This window comes from Pseudonaja textilis, chromosome 1, assembly GCF_049901715.1.
Source record: "Pseudonaja textilis isolate UNSWEBS1 chromosome 1, rPseTex1.2, whole genome shotgun sequence".
Lineage (NCBI taxonomy): Eukaryota > Metazoa > Chordata > Lepidosauria > Squamata > Elapidae > Pseudonaja > Pseudonaja textilis.
The window spans coordinates 35,681,392-35,698,883 of NC_141990.1; the positions used below are offsets into that span (position 1 = coordinate 35,681,392).

Sequence of the window (17,492 nt, forward strand, 5' to 3'; positions counted from 1 at the left end):
GGTGATTATTTTAGTTTAAAAATGCTTAAATTCTGAGTGTGCATGATTCGGAGCACAGATTTGCATGTTGTGTGTATATATGTGGATTTGTTCCTGTTTCTTTGTGACTGTTTACCGAGCAATGAAATATACGTGCATTATTTTTTAATGCAAAGGAATAATTGCCTTTGGTTGTTTAACATTGAATGGTAAATAATGCAAAAGAGCATTTTTTTTGAAATTGCTGATATATTTCTCAGTTGGGGGGAATCTGCATCCTATAACAATGTGGGACTTTTCTGTATTGTGTGGGGGAAAGAGATTTAACTATTTGTTTCTTATGTGTAAATGATACTAACAAACCTTCAAAGCATTGATTGTTGTGTATTGAAATTATTCTAGAATCATTCTTTGATTTTGAAGTCAGGCATCAGTTATGTGTGAAAACCATTTTTGTGCTGAATGTATGTGCATGTTGACTGCTATGGAAATATTGCCTTGCTTTTTCACAATCTTTTTTATGCCAATAAGAATGAAAGGGGTTGAATGTTCTATGTAGCTTGTGTGTACCAGGAGAGTGATAGCAAGCTCATTTACATAAGGAGACAAGCATATGATAAGAGATGAGAATGTAAGACAAAAGATGTATTGGGAAGAAGAAGGAAAGAAACAAAGGATCACCACAGAGAGAATAAATGGTGTGTTTGTGTGTGGGGGGGGGGATGTTTCCACCTCCTCTGTTATTAGAAGGGTAAATGATTCATATCTCTTGAAAGCTCTGTATAATTATATATTCACTAGAACATGTGCCTTGGTATTTTGGGGGAAATGTTAATCCATTACAATTCATATGGATTGCTTTTTAGCTCTTTATTTTGATTTTGAAGAAGGGCTTTCAAATGAGAAATGGAAATTTATCTAGCTTTTATTTCAGTACAGAAGTTTCTGCCAAGTTTCTCTCTGAAATTGTACCCCAATATTAATCCTCTTTGTGACTTGAGCAAGCTGTTTTCTGGTACTGGGCAAAAGTATTCTCAGTCTTTTATAAGTTAATTGTGAGCTTGGTTTTGTGAGGTCAGGCATTTTAATTGTGCATAATGTGCTGCAGAAGCTTCACAGCTCTATTATTACAGTGGTAGTAGTATTATTTTAAAAATATAGTTTTACTGATTTTGGAACAATTTTGTCAAGGGGGTAGAAATGATGATATTAGCAGAGAGAGATTAGGTTAAATTACTGGGTTCTCTTGTTCTGAAAAACTTCTATCCATGTTGAGTTTCTATCTAAAAATATTATGCCTAAGAATGTTGCCATTTCTCATCACAGTTTTCCTAATAGCCATTTATCTTGGATCTCTTGGGCGTGATAATTTGACACAGCTAACAACTGTGAGAAGAAGAGGTGAAGAGGTTAGGTCACCATGGAAATTGAATTGCTTCCACCCCAATCCTCCATCAGAGAAGATCCTTGCCAGTTAATGCAGAGTTAATTGGCAGAACGAGAGCATTAAATCCATCTACTTTTGTAAGTGAGATGGCAGGGCAGCAGGATGCAGGCAGACTGCTTCCAGATTATACATGCTCTAATTATTAAGACTGAGGTGGGCTCCATTTTTGTGCACTCCAGAGCTAATGTCTACAGTTGTCAAAATCAAGAGGCAATGTTTTTCTGGACTCTGACTGCAAGTGCAGATCAGGGATTCACAGCTATCAGGGATTCACAGCTATCAGGGATTCACAGCTATCAGGGATTCACAGCTCCAAGGCACAGCTGTAGTGCCAGGCTTCAGGACACTGGTAAAATGTAGAGCCCGACATCATGGTTATAGATGTCTGATGATTGACTGAATGTTCTCCTAGCAGAGAAAGAAAAATGCCCTCCTACCCATAGAAAGAGAGCAATGGGGAAGAAATTATTCACCATGTGTATGCTTTGCATAGACATTTTGTTTTTGTCTTTCCTCCCCATGAGAAGACTATTCCAATATTGGTGCATCTTTTCATTTTATTCTGATTCTGCAAATTACATAAAATGTTTCTCATCAAACACAAGTGGTATTTTAGGTTTTAAAAAATACCTTTCTCTTTTGAAACATCAAGGCATTTTTGCAATTTTGCAGACTTGAATACTAAGCTTTTCATTTCAGGTATTACCTGCAGTGATAAATGTGCTAGATTTTTTTTTTCCTTTTCCATTGACTGCATTATCAACAGAGGAAACTGAAAGCAAGCTGTTTTTACTGTTGAGGTTGCTTGTAAAATAATGTGTAGAAGGTCTTCCTCAGGAATGTTCAACGAACCAATATCTTTCTCTTACAGGATCTTGTTTACCATTTGGCTTCTCTAGAAACTTTTTGTAGCTATGGTATAGTTCAGCCTTCCCAAACTGTTGCTTTCCATTGGTGTTTGGATTCTGACTTCCAGATTTTTTTAGCTAGAATGATAGCCAGACTATCTGATAATTTGGAGAGTTATACTAACTAGAGTTCAAGAAGAGGGTGGCACAGTTCTTTTAAATGTTTTTTTGTAATTGTTCTTTTACAGATAATTTATTGTTGTGATACAAGGTGGTGATGAAACTGGTTTTAGGAATATATATGCTTTCTTTTTTATCTTTTCTATTTTACTGATTCATACTATTATCATTTATTGCCTTCTTTGGGTAAATGGTTTCAAATACACTTTGAAAAATATGCTTATTTGTTTATGTATATGCCACATTTTGGTCCCCACCCCCCATTTTCAGTTATGGATAACTTCCTTCAAATGCTCAGGGCAATGTTACATATAAACTGGATCTATCCAGAATCCAGATAAATAAGAACCAAAATACCTTTTACATTAAAGTTACATGATATGTGTATTTGAATTTTTGTTTGTTTGTTTTACATTGCATTGCTTTAAAATTGCCAATGGCCAGAATTGGGATTGAATTGTAATTTGTTGCAAAGAATGAATATACCCCTCAAAGCTTTAACTGAGGAAAATTGCCAGGGAAGATTTTATTGAGACTGCATTAAATGGAGGAAAGATTTTTTTTTCCCTTTGCTATTCCTGATCCAGATTCCTTCCTCTGCAACAGCTAAGTCTATAAAACAAAATATGTCAGGATGCATTTTTCATATGCAGCTATTTCTTATTCCTTTTTCTCTTTTGAGATATGTTTTGTTTTTTCCTTTTTTTCTCTTCTGTATATGAAATAGAAAATTAAAAAATAAACAATATTTCAGGTAAGTATACCAAGAATGAATGAGTTGTAGAAATATTCAGGTAAGCATTATTAGATTCTCATTTGCAATAGATTTTCCCTAGGAAATTCAGCCTTTGGAATGAACGTTCCTATTTCATGTTGTTGGCTGATTTCTTCTACTGAAACCAAATACATTGTAGAATTATCCCTGCATTCAAAATGAAACAAGTCAGAAATCTACGTCTATACTGTAACAAGTTACTTTATGCATTACATCTAGAACATATAGATGCATTACATCTAAGAACATATTTCCAAACCTATTCCAGGAAGAACATATTTCATATATGGGAATTACCAGCCTGCTGAATCTGCTTCTTTAGAAGTTAGTTCTTTATTGTCTACCTTCACTTGGTGCCCTATCTCTTCCTCCTACTCTCTTGGTTTTCTACTGATCAATTCCATCTCAGGAAGTCAATCAATCAATCAATCTTCCTTCCTTCCTTCCTTCCTTCCTTCCTTCCTTCCTTCCTTCCTCCTTCCTAATTTTTTGCCTCAATCTTGGCAGCTTGCTTGGTTTATGCACATTCTTCTCCCATGCACTTTTAATCATCAGCATAGAATTCTTTGCCACTTACAATATCCATAACAGTATTTAAATTCAAAGAAAATTCCATATTCTGGCGATGAGATAGTTACAGTCAATACCACGAATGAGGAAGAGGGCTGCTGATGTTGTTAAATATGAACGTTAAAGGTGAGAAAATTTACACAGGCAAAATTGTGGTCAAAGATTGCAAGGAAAGGAACTATAGAAAGTTGGAAAATTTAGGAATTTGACAGGAAGACTTTAGACCAGGTGTGTCCAACCTTGGCAATTTTAAGACTTGTGGACTTCAACTCCCAGAATTCCTCAGCCAGCTTTGCTTTGCTGGCTGAGGAATTCTGGGAGTTGAAGTCCACAAGTCTTAAAGTTGCCAAGGTTGGACACCCCTGCTTTAGACTGCTGGGCCTTTCTAAAATCTTCTAAATTATAAGGCTGTTGAAGTAGAAGTGGAGAATGATTTGATCTCTATAAGCAAAAGAAAAATTGCAAAAGACTTCCAAAGTAAGGAGAAGCTAGATGAGTCCCTTGAAAAATATCTGAGGCATTGAAAAGAGTGTCTTATGACCATTTTTCACACTTATGACCATTGTAGCATCCCCATGGCCATATGATTTACATTTGGATGCTTGAAAACTGGTTCATTTTATGGTCCCAGGCTCGTGTAATCCCCTTTTTCAACCTTCTAACAAGCAAAGTCAATGGGGAAGCCAGATTTATTTAACAATTGTGTTACTAACTTAACAACTGTAGTGATTCACTTAACAAATGTGGCAAGAAACCTTGTAAAATGGGGCAAAACTTGCTTAACAAATTTCTCACTTAGCAACGTAAATATTGGGCTCAATTATAGTTCTAAGTTGAAGACTACCTGCAGAAAGTTGCACATGGCTAGCCATATTGTTTAAACCCAAGAAAATGAAAAGAAAATTAATTAAAGGACCCAGAAACAAAGAAATTTATTCATTTAAAAAAAATTACATCAGGACTTGGGGATATAGATAAACAGGCCCAACAGGGACAAAACCACCAGGATACAAGTGAAAAGTTAAAATACAGCCTTTAGAGAAGCAGTTACATTTCCAAAAATTATAAATAGCATGATTTCAAACATGTAATATATTGGCATCAACGTTTTTAAAAAATATTATCATACTATAATATTGAGAATACTGTTCAGTGAAAGTTATACTAATGGTTCCAGGCCAATTGTACCTATTCCCAATTTCTTCCATTTATTTGTGTCAGATTCTTGGAGACTGCCTGGACAAGTCTGCATTTTCTTGGCAAGTTTTTTAAGAAGTGGTTTGCCATTGCCTTCTTCCTAGGGCTGAGGGAAAGCAACTAGCCCAAGGTTACCCTGCTGTCTTTGAACACAAGATGGGACTAGAACTCACAGTCCCCTGGTTTTTAGCTTGATACCTTAATCACTACATTAAACTGTCCCTCATAATTCTGAAAATGCCTTAGAATTTTGTGAAACCAAAATGCTGCAGCTTGAGGGGAACAAACTGTGAACTCCAAGGAAAAAACCAGCCAGCTTTATATCCTTGCTAGGCTAAGTGTAAACAAAAACTTGTAACACAAATTTGTCAGAATCTGTATGTTCTATTATTAAGGACAATCATATAACACAAAAGATTGAAGGGTTCCATTTCTACCTGCCAATCTTTATTGGTGTTCCTGGGAATGGCGAAGCTGGTTTTTTTCTGTATTTTTACTTGAGTTTTTGGAGGAGTTAATGGTAGCAATGGAATCAAAGGCTCCAAGAGGCCTCCTACTTCCATTCTGTTCCTTAATTTTTTGTGTGGTTGGTATAGAACTGGTCATTTTGCTGCTGAATTGCATTCATTATCTCAAGGTCTGGGGAAAAAATGGGGTATTAGTTAGCAATATATTCGTGGATGGTCCATTTTAAGTAGATTTCATTTAAAAAACCTGACTGGTTTAGATTCCTCCCTAATAACTGAAAATGTATCCAGCTATGTATCCATGCAAGTAGGCTTTATGTTGTCACAAAGATACTGAGACTGTCAAGCCTGAATTGACATATGTGTAGCCATTTTAGTTAGGCTCAGCATGTATTATTTTTCTTACTTTCTGTGTGGCAATCATGGGGGGAAGGGTTTCGGACTTGCCACATACCTAAGGTGGGGGAGGAGTGCAGAGAGAGAGAGTTGTTTAGGCTAGGTATTCTTCTTCCCCTGTGAAAATGAGCTGTCCATGCTTAGGCCCCTTGAGGTGGAGATTTATGACATCAAGCAACATTGAATTAGTTCTATTGGAGAATGTGACTTTGGGGAGTTGTTTCTAATATTGTGGGGTAATTCTGGGTTGCATCAGATCCGGAATTACCATGGACTTTGCCAATTTGATGCTTTCCTAAATAAAAGCAATTGTCTTGGAAGATGGACTTTGTTTTATACTTTTTTAAAATGGATTTCATTACTTGGAAACCTGGCAAGGACAATGTTACAAATTGCTAGTGACAATAGAAGTCATTAGTGACAAGTAAAAAATTAAGAATTATTTACACTGCCTGATCTGTGTACTGTAGAGCATCACAGGTTAACTGCTACCATTTCATTTTTTTATTCTGCAAAAGTGCAAACTCCAAACATAGCAGTATAGCAAGAGTTGATACAAGATTTGGCAAGAAACACCTTTGTAATCTGCCACAGCTTTATGGACCAATCATCTTCAATTGAATTAAAATCATTCAGCCTCCTTAAAATTCTACAGACATATAATGCAAAGTTCTAATTAGAGCATGTCAAAGAGATAGTTTATATTGTAAAAATGCTGGTGATGATAATGAAATGATTATGATGATTATGATAATGAATGGTACTTTTGATATCAGTTCTTTAGGTATGTCATACCATAATCTCTTTGTGCTTTTCATCTTTGGAAAAGGTGAGAGGAACGATATGAAGGATTATTTAATAACCTTTATATTGTAGTCATCCTTTATATGTATGTTGAATTTCTGCTTCATTTTTTTCATTATAGATAACAAGTAAGACAGGTAGGAATTTTGTTCAATACTTGTAAAAATATATTGATTTTTGTATTGCTAGGTGGATGCTAAACTTTTGTGTCAGTACAGTGCACAAATCTAATTGGTGCTGGTTTACATAATAGCCTCTACTTTAAATAATATGGCTTGCACATGTATATGGTTAGAGTAAAACTGAGCATTGCTTCTGCTTGTGATGCATTCCCAAAATATGCCAAACTGACTGGTACTGCACTTATCTTTAGCAGGAAATGCTCTATGTGGTATGGAAATCCCTAAGAGTCTGAACAAATTCTCAGTGTTATTAGAAAAATATTAAATGAAATCCTCAACTAACCAAAGTAATGATGGATGCAGGTGATGGCAATATCTGTAAGTCCATTTGTGATTAGAAGCAAATCTAATTGTAAGCCACCCAGAGCCATGGTATCAGTGAAATGAATGGTGTTTAATAAATAAAATAAATAAATGGAAAAGGGCAAAAATTAACCACAGAAATGAATAAAAGATAAATACATATTTCTATGAAATTAAGAGAAATAGGAAGGACTGATCATGTGAAATGTTTTTGAAAAATGTATGCAGAGGGGTGTAGGCTTAATTAAAAATGAAAGGGTTATAATATTGGAAAATATAAACTGATGTCATAAAGACTGTTGTGGATAAATGTGAACTTGAAAATCCATAAATCAATTTTATTTGCATATCACATTCCAGCAAAATGTAAATATTTTATTTAGTTATGAAAAATGCATAGACATAAGCATAGAATGGGAGAGACTATGCTAGTAGCAATACATGTTAACACAGAACAAGATCAGTATTATCTGAATACAAGCTCAAAATGTGCCAATACTATGATGCAGCTGCAAAAAAAAAAAAAAAAACCAAGCCCGCCCAAGACTGCATCTACAGAAGTATATTGTCAACATCTAGCAAAGTCATCACTCCTCCTGAATACTATGTATAGAGCTGGGCGCTATATTTTAAGAAAGATGTTGACCAATTGGGGCATGTCCAGAGATCAGGCACCAAAACAATAATCTGGAAGCAAAAAGTAGTAATAGTTGACAGCATGGAGTATGTTTTGCCTGCAGAAGAGAAAACTGCAGGAAAATATGATAAGTGTATACATATCAGAAATGTCATGTAGAAGATGAGACAAAATTATTCAGAGGTATTCCAAAATATAGAACAAAAAGAGAATGGTTCGCAAATGGTTCAGCAATGAGAGAGAATAAAATAAAAATCTGTAATGTCCTATTCATGATTTAATATATATGTGACTAAATAGTTATGGTGATAGTATTTGTTGGGAATGCATAATTAGTTGGATTTGTGTATGTGGTTGATGGCATATTGTTGGCTGAGAACCTGAATGATATTAGCCTATCTAACAAATGTTAGACTATGAATTATCAGGGTAGTTGTGTTTAGCATAAAAAATGGATGATTTCAACTTGTTATATATGATGAAAAGCTACAGCAAGTTAATAAGTATGTATATATATTGTATATATTGGAAATATACTAAAGATGATTAATTGGGATGGGGCATATTTTAAGATGTACAAATGATAGTAGAAAGGGAGTGGGTGGTATGTAGTCTATTGTAGGAACTGGACTCCTAGTTTACTAGATACTGTTCTATCACTAAATTTCAGATATTTGGCAAGCTGCTTTGTTTTGAAACTTTTGTTTTAAAATTTTTGTTTTAATTAAAAAGCTTTATCCTGAATGCAGGAGCACCACTATTTTTATCTGGGATTTTTACTTTAACCAAGCTTTTGAATTAATCATCCAGTTTTCTGGTTTCATGAATTTATAATTTATTGAGATTTCCAATCATAGCCAGCTAATGAGGTTGTATTCTGTGTTTGTGATGTGCAGCTGGGTAATTGTGTCAGAAAATGTCAGAAAGTACATTATTTCAAAAGGAGTTTACAAATTATCAAAATAATGCTTTTTAGCAGAACTATTCTCCATTATTTAAAAAAATAACACCACTCATAAAGTACGAAGATGTTTGATCCTGCAGATGCTAATATTTATGGTGGTGGTTCATTTGCATCAACCTTCCAAACATCTTCATTCCTCATCTGTTAGATTACAATTTATTTCTAGTCTACATGACTAATACAATAGAGTATTTGATCCCATTTTCACATCATTCTGTGAACTGTGCTTGCAAATGTAGGGTATATAGTGTATATTGTATTCCTAAATAAAATAGAAAATAAGGACAATGAAAACATTATGGATCAGTATCTTGGAGACAAACAGAATACTTTCCCTTAAATAATAGCAGCAGCAACAATGTGCCTTTTTAAAAAATTCAAAATTTACCAGAGTATGCTTTCTATAGGACCAAGGATCATGTTGAAAATTACAATTATAGAACAGATCTCTCAGAACGTTTTTTTTTTCCTAGTTCATTCTCAGATGTTGTAACTATAATGCAGTTTTCCTCAAAGCAGCACAGGAAATAACACAATTATGTTTGTGACTTTTTAGTTATTTGCACTAGTTAATGGAGTACTAATAGGGCACCTCTTAGAAGTACTATATCATCATTCAGTGGTAGGACATTTGTCTAGCAAATGCCAAGTTCATGAGAAGAAAATGATAGAATAGCAGAATACTGGTTGCACTGAATGTTGGTGGCACTTGGCACCTATTACCTTCTCTTGTTCCATTTGTGGAAACAATCTGGAATCTCAGTGTACTCAGCAATGTTTATATTTCATTGGGAGTAAATTTTGCAAATCAAGAAAGGCTCTATTTGTCAAATATGGAGCTGCTTCTGTCATGCATTTTGTGGAAGATGTGCAATCTTTAAAAAATGATTACAAAGAAATTTCAGCATCAAAATATCAAAAACAATGAACACACCTCTTTCAGGGCATAATGGCTCCTAAGATGTCGCCCATTCTGGCAATATTTGATGTCATGATTTCTGCAAGAATTGCAAAATACAACCAAGCCCAGAGATCACAAAATAAAATCGTTTTTATTTTAACTCTATCAACAAGGAAATCTCTTAAGGCATAAGAATCTTTGTAAGGGTTTCTGTAGCAAAAGCAGTGTCTGACTAGGAGTACCAAAAATGCCTTTGCCCAGTGAATGCAGGCAAGAATTGTATTTCATTATAGGTTTTTCTGTTTGTTCTGCTGTTAATCCAACTTTGATCTAGATTCTTCTAAAATGAATTATCATCTGAAATCTACCCAAAGATTATCAGGTACCAGAGATACTGCCAGGTGCATTAGTCATTATGTGGAAACTATGCAATAAATAACCAAGCCATAGTCCACAAAAACATTTGCATGTAGTGGAAATATTTGGAGAAATCTAACAGTATGATTCTATTCCAAACCCGCTGTCAAAACATGGACGTTAGAGTAGAAGTTGTGTGTATATGCAACCACCTGGTCCAAACCTATAATATGAATTGGCTGTGAAAGAGGCTGTGCTAAATGCTAGATGTAAACACAGTTTACTAGGAATATGAATTTCAAAAGTTCAATTTAAATTGCTCAAAATTGTAAAAAAAATTGTCTTGAATACCACACGTGCATATGCTAATTCTGCAAGATTGCTCTAGGATGAGCTTCCAAAATTCATCTTCCTAATACATTCAGTTTCATCTAGTTTATTCCACTCTAGGGCCATCAAACTACCACAAAATAATGTACAAAGTTTCAAGTTTTTTAGAATTCATTATTAAATGAGAAAAGTAACAGCATTACTTTGATGCTTGGATTTTTTTTTTCTCTATTCTTGGCTTTTTATTTTTTATTTTTCTTTTGTGCCAACTCACCTATTAAAGGTATACATTATTTTGTGGCATTTTGATGGCCTAGTGATGGTCTTGCACAGCCATAATTTTGGATCCCGTGTACAATATATATCACCTTTCATAAGAATATCCAAATATTCTGATGTTAGAATTGTTAGAATTTCTAATTTGAGATGCTATGCAGTTAATTCAACATTAGATGTTTGTACAAAATGGTTAAATCTATTGAATCTACAGTTTATTATGTAAAACATCTTGGAGCTAGCTGTTCAAATAATACAATGCTAAATCTGGGGAAAGCAGCTGTGTAATATGGAATCTGGTTCTAGATACAACATGAGAAAGCTTGCATAATAAAAGGATTTGTAACTTCACAGTTACTGTATGATGATTCAGTTTCTTTGATAGATCCTAGGAACCGTCCTTTTCCTTCTTTTTATGTTTTGTTTACAAAACTCCAGGCATGTTAATGTTCATTTTTTCTTACTTGTATACAGCTTAATGAATGCCTAAGCAACAATATTACAACAGGCACCTCCTCAAGATGCACCAGATTGTCTTTTAGTAAAAATACTTCTAAAAGTAGAAATATATCACCTAAAGATGGGGTGGTTGATTAAGCTCAATATGCTAATGATACACAGCTGCCTATTTCTACCTATAGTAAAGGAGTTTTCACTTAGTATCCAGGGACTGTAAAGGATTGGAGAGGTCAAAACCAGATCAGATTTAATCCCAGCAATAACTTCTCACCCAATACGTGGGTGGCCTTCTGCCTTCTAGCCTTGGTTATGAAGGCCAAAGTTTTCCACCATGTTTTTGGGGTCTAATATCTATACTGGTTTTTTTAATTGTGCATTTTAAAAATGTGTTTAGTTAATTATAATGGTACTATTTACTAACTGTATGTTCATTATGGTTTTATAACGATTAGCATAAGTCTTTTTATCTAGAGAATTAGAACGAACAATAAATAAGTCAAGAGCATCAGTTTTATTTACAAAAATGCCTCTGGACCATGAGATGTCCCACAGAAGCCTGCTTTCTTTGCATTGTAACCCATATAACTCTTTCCCTTCCCCCAGTACAAAGATTAAGTGGAATGGTAGGAAGATCATTGCAGGGGGAATTAAACCATCCTGAATTTAATCCGCTACCATTTTTTAACTTCAGGCTCACTCTCTTAGCCAATGTTTCTCTACCTTTTCTCGCTGGGGAATTCTGTGAGTCAAAGTCCACACATCTTAAAGTTTTCAAGCTTGAGAAATAATGCTGTAAGCAATTTCCATAAAGCCTGCAATTTGCACACCTTTGGGTTTATTTAGAACTTTTTTTTTTTTTTAAAGGTAGATCTTGTCCCTCACACTGTCTCTACTGAAGGAGGAAGGAGTTAAACATTACTACATACTTCATCAGGAATATATGCAATGAATGCTTTGTTTAATTAAAAGCAGTAAAAAAAACCTGTCCTTGTCATTTTGCCATTTGTAAATCATATTTGAGACTTTCTCTGCAGCTTTCAGATACATAGAGTGACTGAGCAAATGCTCAATTCTCTTGTTTATACATAAGTGCTTTGGCACTTTAACATGTTTCCAGTATTAAATGGATGCACGAGGTAAAGCCTTTTGTAAGTACAAATCAATGCATGTGGCAGAAGTTCAATTATGAACATAATCTTATTAAAAATGAATTTAACTTGGAAAACTGAGCCGCTTGGAATGCAATATTTACAAACATTTACTGAACTGTGAGATGTCTTTATTGTGGTGTTTAAGGAACGTAGAAGTAACTATTTTTCAATAAATTGGGGTGTAGAGATAGCTTTCCTCCCAAAATAATATATGGCAATAAGGGTATTAATGCTTGTGTAAATTGTACCATTAGAAGAGTAAATGATGAAAAAAAATTCTTATTCAGGAATTAACCATGTTTTCAAGGTAGATAAGGGCACTAAATTAGGGCTTATTCTGTATTTTAAAAATGTGATTATTCTTCCAGTGTAATGTTTTTCATACGTTTGGTACATTATTCTTAATATGTTGTAGGTGCATTGACTGATGTAATAGATTCTCCACTACCAAAATTCAGAAGGAGAACAGAACTTTCTGCAATCTCTCTGAATGCCTGTGGACAATTGTGTAAGAATTAGTTGCATGGTAAAGTTTGTAAATCAGTAGAGTAATGACTGAGATATAATAGCAAAAGTAGAGTTTTTCCAGCATTTTCTCTGCTTACTTCTTTCTTCAGTCATAAACAGGAGCCAAACTACTATCGTATTTATTTAGCCATGGTTTCCAGCATTTATCAGCTGATGAGCACATTTGATAGTTTGGTAATATTGCACAAACATTTCACCAAATGACTGTTGAGGAGATTACCTGTCTGTTAAATAGCTGTCATGGGCAATATGATCAATTATAGATTATCAGTTAATTACAATATTAACTCTATTCCACCTCTCCTATAGAGTGTTCTTTTTCATTAAAAAAAAGAGGTTATGGAAATAATTGGAAGACAGAAATATTTTTAGAATGAAATTGATACTTTATAGCATGTAGGATTTCCCCCAGTTTTTAACATTAAAAGCACATAAAAATATTAAAAGGTGCATGAGAGAAGGATTGTGAAGATGATATTTGCAGGCACATTGCCCCTCTAGGCATCACATTGGGAAGTTCAGTTATATACATATTATATATGATAGATATGGTGGACTCATAGGTGTGGTTAGTCCTTAATGGGTCTAAGTCTACATGGAGGGAAGTAAGCAGTGGGATGCCACAAGGTTCCGTCTTAGGCCCAGTACTCTTCAATATCTTCATTAACGACTTAGATGAGGGAATAGAACAGGAACTTACCAAATTTGCAGATGATACTAAGCTGGCAGGAATAGCTAACACCCAAGAAGATAGGCTCAAGATCCAGATGGATCTTGACAGACTGGGCCATATCTAATAAAATGAAATTCAATGTAGAGAAAAGTAAAGTCCTACACTTAGGCAAGAAAAACCAAAAGTACACATATAGACTGGGTGAAACCAGGTTCAATTGCACTAACTGTGAGAGGGATCTTGGAATCTTAGTGGACAACCAGCTAAATATGAACCAGCAGTGTGCAGCAGCCACCAAAAAAGCTAATGCAATCCTAAATTGTATCAACAGAGGGATACAGTCAAGATCAAGGGAAGTACTAATACCATTCTATAAAGCCTTAGTAAGACCACGCCTAGAGTACTGCATCCAGTTTTGGTCACCACATTATAAAAAAGATGTTGAGACTCTAGAAAAAGTACAGAGAAGAGCAACCAGGATGATCAGGGGACTGGAGGCTAAAACATACAATGAACAGTTGCGGGAACTGGGCTTGGCTAGTCTAGTAAAGAGAAGGACCAGGGGAGACATGATAGTTGTCTTCCAATATTTGAGGGGCTGCCACAGGGAGGAAGGGGTCAAGCTATTTTCTAAAGCATCTGTAGACCAGACACAGAATAATGGATGGAAACTGAACAAGGAGAGATTTAACCTGGAAACAAGGAGAAACTTTCTGACAGTGAGAACAGATACAAATAATCAGAGTTGGAAGGGACCTTGTAGGTCATCTAGTCCAACCCCCTACCCAAGTGGGTGACCCTGCATCATTTCTGACAAATGGCAGTCCAATCAACCAATGGAACAGCTTGTCCTTGGAAGTTGTGGGAGCGCCATCAGTTGAAACTTTCAAGAAGAGATTGGACTGCCACTTGTCAGAAATGGTGTAGGGTCTCCCGCTTGGGCGGGGGGTTGGACTAGATGACCTACAAGGTCCCTTCCAACTCTGATTATCTGTATTATCTGTATTATCATGAAAACACCATTGAAATAAATAGAGAATGTTCCCTAATTATTCTCCTTATATCACAAGATAGATCTGTCATAGTTATGATGGATTTGTTTGGTAATATCAAAAGTTGTTATTCCATACCACATACAGTTAGACATACAATTTTGGAGAGCACCAGTTTGTGCGTTAGTAAGCCACATTTGCATGAATAAGTTGACTGCATCCCATGCAATTGCTTGAGGAAGATTTGAAAGGCATCACAAAAAATAACATTTCAATAATATGTACAAAGACATGCCATAAGTCTGTAGATGTTGTTAGTTGATGCAAAATTTATTACAGGTAATTGCAAAATAAGCTGCAGACAGCTGCAAAGCTGATAATATTAAAATCTTTTGCTGTGGTGAGAAAACCAAATTAGTAAGCAAATGCACATGATGATTTGCTTTGTACCTTGATAGATTTTCTTTCAATTTTCCATAACCTCAATTTGCTTCTGAAGCTAAATATTAGAAAAGGTAAGAACAATTTATAAAAGGGAATTAGAATTTTGGAAGGTTTATATAAATCATGAAGCAAAAAAGATTTCTTGAAATCTTATCTTGGTACATTTTATCAGTACAAGATGGAAAATATGGACTCAAAATGCTTTTTATTTGAGGTTCATGTATCTATGCCAGGAAATAAGAACCTTGATGACATCTCTTACAGTCTATTAAACAATTGAGCCTGATCATGATATAAAAGCTTCTGAGATTATTCTTCCAGAAGGAGACAGAATCATATAATTCCATCTGCTAAATGCAGTCCAAATAAATGGTTGAATAGGGGAACTAGAAACAACAGCAATGAAAACCATTGAGGAATCCACAAAATCCAATAAAATTATGTATATTTCCATATATTGTTAAACATTGTAATCACCAAAGTGGTTAGAACTATGTCTGTCCTAAAGTTAACCTTGGAATAAAATTGGGTGGATCTCAGGGATTGGAATCATCCAACAGTGCCTAGATTTCAGACCACCTCACATTCATTCCTGGCTTCACATCTCAATCCAGGGGAACCCTGTAAACCATAGATACTTCATATAACAGCAAAATTTGGTTGATTCACATATTAATGTAAGTTGATGTAAATTAATTTATAATTGTGCATGAAGTTATTTTCATCAAAATATTTGTGAATTTTGTGTGCTCTTATGTAAAATCCATAATTAACTTGAGAGTAAGACAATCCAAATGGAATGTGAAAAGGCAAAGCAATGACAACAGATAGATGCAGGCTTGGAAGTAAGAGTTACTTGTATTCTAATCCCAGCTCAAGTACAAAGTACACAAATCTCTTAAGTGATCAAAAGCTTCTTATCCTGTTTAGTGAGTTTAAAATGAGGAAAATTCTCTGCAATAAGCCATGATTCCCAAAACTGTTTTTGTGGCTCCTCAGAGCTTTTCCCAACTGTACTCATGAATATTCATTCGTTTTTTCACTATTTATATTCCTCCCAATCTCTTTCTTTAAAAAGCATTTATTTAAACAGAAAAATAAAAAAGACGAAAACAAAAGGCAAAACATTAGCAACACGTACATACATACATACATATTTCATATAATATCTGCAGTAAAGGATTTCCATATTTCATTATAATTATCTGTCTATAAGCAACTGGTTCATAAGTTGTATGTAATATTAAGTCTTCAACTCACTGAATAATAGGGGGCATATATTTTTATCTCTTAATAATAGGAAGGGCATGGAAATTTCATTTTTACAGTCCAACTATCACTTTTCATGTCATAAGTATGTAATTCAAAGGAACATGAGCATCAAAAATATTGTACATTTGTAACGGATTGCAATCAGGAAGCAATACATTGTCATTCAGAACTCATTAAGAGTCAACACTGACTTGAAGTCACATACACACACACAAAAATGTATTCAGAGTTGTAATAGAGTGGGAGCCTACTAGAATAAGGCCCATAATGGGTTTGGTTTGCCTTGTAATTATAGGGAGAGGTAATTCTATTCAGTCCATCCTAGTCCAATGTCCTTTTTGTGTTATATGTGATCAAACTCTAAAATTAAACCTGGATATGTCTTTAATTTAGGAACATTGTTCTGTACATAAGAAGCCAAAGGCACTAGAGCAAAACACTGATAAGGGGTGAAGAGATAACTTATTTATTTCTTACTTCTTACTACATGTGAGACCAAAAAAAAAGTGACAAATCATACTCTTAAGCTTACTTTTTTCATTATATAGTCAATTAAGAAATAATATTTAACTGTAAAGGGAAAATGATTGAAACTGAACTTGGTGAAGAAATGCTTCTGGGGAAAACAATTGTCTCTACAAAAGTCAAATGAAGCTTTCTCTACAAAAGCCAAATCACAAATTGGCTTTCTAGATAGGAAACATTCTTTTTTTCATCAGAAGAAAAAAAAATTTAAAAAGGAATGGGGAGAGGAAACAATTATATTAAAATATATTAAATGCAGTAATACAAACATTGAAATAAAAAACTTCCATAGCAGAAGCTATTTTGTCCATTCCTAGTTTTTTCAAATGCCCCTAACAAAGTTTGCACTTTTAATTGGAAGGCAATTAATTCCATAAATGTCTATTGTCTATTAGTGTTAATGGACATTGCACATGTAGAAAGAGTATCCAACAGTCCATATTTACAAATGTTTTTGTCTCAGTATATACAACAATGTTATCCTTGATCAATAGCCATTAAAGAATTGTAAGTCAGAGCCATCAAAATCAATAGAAATGGCTGTATTAACTTACATAATAAAGAATAACAGTTGCAAGGGATCTTGGATATCTTCTAGTACAACCCGCATTCAAGCTTAGAAACCCTATACCATTCCAAACAAATAGTTATCCAATCTCTTTTTAAAAACCTCCAGTGATGGAGCACCAACAACTTCTGGAGGCAAGATATTCCACTGGTTATTTGTTCTCACAAAAAATTGTTCCTTAGTTCTAGGTTGCTTCTCTCCTTGATAAATTTCTATCCATTACTTCTTGTCCTGCTTTCAAGTGGTTTGGACAGTTGACCCTCTCTT

At 34.6% G+C, this 17,492-nt stretch overlaps 1 protein-coding gene across 28 annotated transcripts in view; it reads left to right on the plus strand.

The window, feature by feature from the left end:
* Positions 1-17,492, plus strand: part of NRXN1 (neurexin 1) — a 915,732-nt gene that overhangs the window by 869,404 nt on the left and 28,836 nt on the right. The gene's annotated exons all lie outside the window — the stretch shown is intronic.